A 6,089-nucleotide genomic window follows, 5' to 3' on the forward strand; every position below is an offset into this window, starting at 1 on the left:
GGACCCCAGCACTCCCCCGGCCCCGGGGAGGGGACCCGAGCATTTGCCCCGGAGAGGGTGGGGGAAGTCGGGTATCGCCACCCTCCCCGGTCCCGGAGGTCCCGTGTTCCCGTGGGGGGACACGAACCTGCTCTGGAAGGGACTCGAGCATCCCCTGGGGAGGGCACATGGGCATTTCCCGGGAGGGGACCCAAGCCTCCCCGGAGAATATACCGTCCCTGGAGAATACACCCACCCGAGCACAGCCAGGGAGAGGAGCTGAGCATCCTCCTGGGGGGACCCGGGTATCTCCCGGGGAGGGGACTCACACTTCCCCTGTGGGGACTCAGGCATCCCAGGAGAGGGGAGCCCAAGCTCCCCCTGCACCCAGCCCTGTGTCCCTGTCCCTGGCTGTGCCATTGGCATATTAAGCCAGCGTTTAGGAGTTGGGTTGAGGCAGGAGCAGAATTAGGGCCAAATCCTGTTCCCGTTAAAGCCTCCACGGATGTCCTGGCAGCTGGATCAAAGGTGAGCTGGGCTCACGTGTGTCACGGCCAGCCGCCGCCCAGAGCACGGGACGGAGCTGATGCACACACGGGTCTGTCTCCATGGGTGACCCAGGCCGGGAATAGCAGCAGCACCACCAGCACCATAAATTAGCAGCAAAGCATCTCGGAGCCGCTCCTTCCTCAGAAGTGCCATATGGTGAGATTGTTTTCGGAGCAGTTATTTATTCTTCGCTTTTAAGTGTCTATAAGCATTTTTCGGGATGACCTGCGAGGCCAGCTCTGCCCCCGCAGTCTCTACAAAGCTCCGGGAGAAAACAGCCGCTTGTTCCCAAACCTAAATAAAGAGCAGCTCTGCTGCGACTACCCTGACACTCGTTTCTGAAATCTGTTTGCAGCTCAACAGATCGTGCTGGGTAATTACATTATGCGAGTGCGCGGTACCGGCAGTGGGAATCCAACGTGCTGCTCTCCTCATGGAAAAAACCAGCCTGGCTTTCGGCAGAGCTGGGGCTGGAAAACCCTCAGCTTGGGGCTCACTCTCGCGCTCTTCTCCACGCCACGTGAAATCCAGAGAGCGTTTCCACCTGGCAGCTCGCTCCTGCTTGTCTCGTGCCGAGTCCCTGTGAAGGAATGGGCTGCCCAGGGAGGTGGTGGAGTCACCATCTCTCGAGGGGTTTAAGAAAATACTGGACATGGCACTTAGTGCCATGGTCTAGTTGCCAGGGTGGTGTCAGGGCAACGGTTGGACTTGATGATCCCAGAGGGCTCTTCCAACCTGACTGAGTCTGTGATTCTGTGAAGCCACCCATGGGCACGAGCCGCATCACGCCTGAGCAGGGACCACCACCCCAGCCAGAAAGGCTGGGTTTTTTTCCCCAAAAATTCATTCTGGAAACACTCCTCCCGCAGATAACACGGGGGATAGCTGGGTAGGGGCCAGGCGAGTGGCAGAGCTGCTGCTCAGCTCATAAGTGATGGAGTCCCCATCCCTGGAGGGGTTTAAAAGCCGTGTAGATGCGGTGCTGAGGGACATGGGTTAGTGGTGGGCTTGGCAGTGCTGGGTTAACGGTTGGACTCGATGATCTTAAAGGTCCTTTCCAACCAAAACAATTCCATGATTCTATGATTTAGTTCAAATCATAAAGCACTTTAGGGGTTTGGGAGGGCACGAGCGGGACACGGCCCCGAGGAGGGTGAGTCCGTCCTGCTGAGCGTGTCCCGCACGGCCCCTGCCCCATCGCTCATGGGGCCTCGTGTAACCCAGACCGACAGAAACGCAGCGCCTGCCTTGCCGCAGAGGCTAAATAAAGCAGCAGGAAGAGCTCTCGGATCCCAGCGAGGCGATATATAAACATGTACGCGGATGGCACGTCTGCTAATGCTGTTATATGGCCTCAGAGAAACGCCGCGTCTCAGATCGACACGAGATGCTCTCGCGGCCGGAGGAGAGTCTCCGGGAAAAGCCGCCCCAGGCTCCGACGTGGGGAGAGCTCGGAAAGATGGACGTCAGCCAGTGTCCGCTCTGCCTCTTCTCTTCGTGAAAGGAAAAGCCCAAAGACGACTCTGGTGACATTTCTCTTTAACAATTCTGGAATTAATCTTGCTCAAAAATCCCCGAGAAGCGGAAACACAGATGGAAAATGTAATAAATGGAACTCTTTTTTTTTCTTTTGGACGAGGTATGACTGAGCTAATTGCATCGCTAGGCGTATCTCACACAAAAAAAAAAAAAAGAGGTGTTGTGGTTATGACTGAAAATACCCTTCACATAAAATATACAGATTTTTCTCACACCAGATATATTTATATTAAGAGGACGGGAAATAGCAGCTGCTCACTGTGGTCCCAGCCGCGTATCTTCCATCCCAGCGTTTCAATAACCGCATTGTTACCGGCAGGGACGGTCGCATGAACGTGTGAGCTTGCTTATCTCAGACATACTTTCCCTAGGATTTTGCTAACGGGATCAAAAAATTATAAACAAAGCAACAGAGTAACGAGTAAACCCACCCGGGCGCCAGCACCCTGCTCCCTTTCCCAGTGACGCTCTTACGGGGACCATTTGCCAACCCCCTGGGGCTGTGCTGACCCGACCCGTGCTCAGCACCCACTCCATGGTGATTTTTTAGGATGTCCTGCTAGGAAAATGTCCCCCAGGCCAGCAGCGTGGGGACCTCGGAGTCTGCCCTCGATGCTCAGCTTTCGAGGGTTGTGGGGTGCGTTTGGGGACAGGGGTGACACCGCTGCTCGACAACACCTGGCACGGCATCAGGGCCCTGGCTCTGGCCGCAGCTGAGGTTTAGACATTCTTCCCTGGCTCAGGATAGGAAAACAAATCCCAGCTACTGTGAACATCGGGCTGGGGATGGTTTCTCAGCCCATAAGGGGAAGAAAATAAATAAAGAAACCCCAACGCAGAGCCACGACAGCCGGCACGTTGCTACAAACTCCGGCGCAGAGCTGGACCTCGCTCGGGTTCTTGCATTTCGCAGGGGATTTCCAAGGAAGCTCTTCCTTCCCTCCCTCCCCGTCCAGGCTGGGGTGGACACATTCCCCTCCCCAGCATGGGAGAAACTGGGATGGAGGGATCTGAGCCACGTGCTGGAGTGTGGCTTCCTCCAGGCTCTTTGGGGGAACGCCGTCTGATGTGGGGCCAGAGATAGAGAAATACCCACTTTGCGGAGACATCACCTTAATTGGGTTCATGATTAAGCTCCTGGGCACACATCAGGACCCCTCCTCGGGGTTTTTGCCCCGATGCTGCCCCACTGTGCTATTTACCCGGGGCAGCGACCCCCCGACAGCCCCGACTCCATCCAGCCCAGTCCTTCCCAGTTGAACAGCCAGCGAGCTGGGGAAGCCGGTACCCAGGGCAGCGTCCCAGGGGGTGGCCCGGGGACACCCCAGCTCAGTGCTGGCCTGGGGGGGGACCAGAACCACCAGTGGCCGGGAGCAGGATGACCCCTGGAGCGTGCCGGGGTGGCGGTGGCACGCAGCCATCGTGCTGGAGCAGGAATGCCAGCAATGCAGAACCACCCCCGGCTCTCCCCGGCCAGCCCGCGCACGGGGGGGACCCGGGGGGTGCTGCCACCAGGTTTGGGCCAGGGGTGTGTTAGTGTGTTTAACTGGAACCCCAAATCTCCCTCTCTATTTACGCTGCTATCCTCTCTCTTTGCCTGGGAAGTCAGCGAGGATGGAAATAAAAAGGGATTTCGTGAGATCTGAGTCAAACGGGGCTGGAAAGCGAGCAAATCCAACCTGAATAAGCAAGGATTGGGAACACGAAGAAAATCGAAGCGTGCATCCCGGCGGGGAGGCAGCCCCCCCCCCACTTGCTGCTCCACCAGCAGTGCTGATCCGGAATATTCTGCTGATCTACGCTGCAGTATTTACAGCTGCCTGTAACCCGGGGTCCTCCGTAGCACCGAGTCGCAGCAGCCGGACGCAACCAGAGCCCGTGAGATTCCTCAGGATGGAAAGGTGGGATTGCCCTCCTCTGCCGGACCCCCGGCTCCTCGCCTGCCCCAGGACCCCAAACTGGGGTTTATTACCAAGTTATTGATAAACCCGGGGTGAGATGGGCTGGGACTTGCTGCGGGGCAGGTCTGGCTTTGCTGCAACCCCCCGCCCGGCCCATTGCAGGGTGAAACACAGGCTGCACTCAGCATCTCTGCACCCCCGGTAGAACAGCCCATGCCCTGTCCCATCCCCGCGCCCCCATCCCTTCCCTTTTTTTGGGGAACTAAAGGGGCTTTTTGGGGCTCTGGGGCTGGGGGTTATTCATGGGGTTTGCTCTCAGCCTGCCCAAGCTGCTGAAAAGCCTGTGGAAATGTTCATCCCACCCCCCCGGCAGCCCGGTGACCCGGATCCCCGGAGATACTCCGACCTCCTTCCTCTGCTGGAGCAACTCTGGTTGCGCCCTGGTGCCCTAAGCCGGTCAGATCAGTCTCCTGCCATAAATATATTTAAACCAGCCACAACTCCAGTGCAGGAGGACACAAAGGTCCCGTTGCATGCGGCAGCGTGGGCTCAGCATCACCTCCATCCCCAGCGCCGTGCCCCGGGGCTACCTTGAGAATACAGGAGATCTTAGGAAGAAATTCTTTGCTGTGAGGGTGGTGAGACCCTGGCCCAGGTTGCCCAGAGAAGCTGTGGTTGCCCCCTCCCTGGCAGTGTTCAAGGCCAGGTTGGATGGGGCTTGGAGCAACCTGGTCTGGTGGAAGGTGTCCCTGTCTGTGGCAGGGGGTTGGAACTGGATGGTCTTTAAGATCCCTTCCAACCCAGGCGATTCTATGATTCTATGATTCTAAACAGGACTGCAGCAGGGAAAAGCCAGCTCAGGCCACCCATCCTCGTCCCCCCGCTAGCTCCAGGGACAAAGCACCCCGGGGAGCCTGGGGCAGTGAGGAGCTTGGCTGTGGCCCGATGTATCCGTCAACCACCTATCAATGATTTACTGCCGCTGTGAAGGGCTGTTTGTGCTGCCAGGGCTTCCCAGCGGCCCTGGCCAAGGTCAGCGCTCCGCTCGGTGCGGGGACAGACGGATGCCGAGGGGGAGAGGGGCACCTTGAATCCTGTGTCCAGTTCTGGGCCCCACACTTCAGGAAAGATGTTGAGGTGTTGGAGCGAGTCCAGAGGAGGGTGACCAAGCTGGTGAAGGGTCTGGAGGGTCTGACCTACGAGGAACGGCTGAGGGAGCTGGGGGTGTTTCGCCTGGAGAAGAGGAGGCTCCGAGGTGACCTTAGTGCAGTCTACAGCCTCAAGCTTCACCAGGGGAGGTTCAGGTTGGACATTAGGAAGCATTTCTTCTCAGCAAGGGTCATTAGCCATTGGAAGGGGCTGCCCAGGGAGGTGGTGGAGTCACCATCTCTGGAGGGGTTTAAGAAAAGCCTGGACATGGCACTTAGTGTCGTGGTCTAGTTGACATGGTGGTGTCAGGGCAGTGGTTGGACTCGATGATCCCAGAGGGCTCTTCCAACCTCATTGATTCTGTGATTCTGGGTGAAGGATGCTGTGGGCATCCCAGGAAAGGACAGGGAAATAGCACTGGCACCCTTGCTGACACCCTGCCTCCAGCACCGCTGCCGGCTCCTGTTGCCTCGTCAGCACTTGCTGTATTTACGATTAGGGTATTTTTGCTCTTTTTGGCTCTCAGAGAAGCGCGCTCGGCTTCAGAGCTGTGAGCAGGAGAGGACAGCAGGGCGTTAATATCGGAATATCACCGGGTCCCTGGGGCATCCCTGGGGCCAGGGACCCCCTTGAGGAGCGACTGCGGGAGGGGGTTTGCTCCCACCAAGTACCCAGCCAGCCGGAGCTGGAATATAGATATATTTTTTCAAAGTGTAACAGAAAAACAGGATTAAGCTCATTTTCTCTCTGTCCTTCACATCCCAGTCTGTGGAAAAGCCGCTGTTTGCTCCCCCAGCACTGCTTGATTCCAGGGCTGAGCTGGCTGCGAGTGGCACCGTGGGGACCCAGGCACCTCAGCTGGGACACTGGCGCTGCCCCCAGCACCTGCCCTCTCGCAGCTATGAGATATCAGAGACCAGGGTCCTCCTGCGCTGTCACACCCAGTAACCCCCATCCTGCCTGACCCACACA

The sequence above is a fragment of the Nyctibius grandis genome, chromosome 20 (genome assembly GCF_013368605.1).
Source record: "Nyctibius grandis isolate bNycGra1 chromosome 20, bNycGra1.pri, whole genome shotgun sequence".
In the NCBI taxonomy this organism is placed as follows: Eukaryota; Metazoa; Chordata; class Aves; order Nyctibiiformes; family Nyctibiidae; genus Nyctibius; species Nyctibius grandis.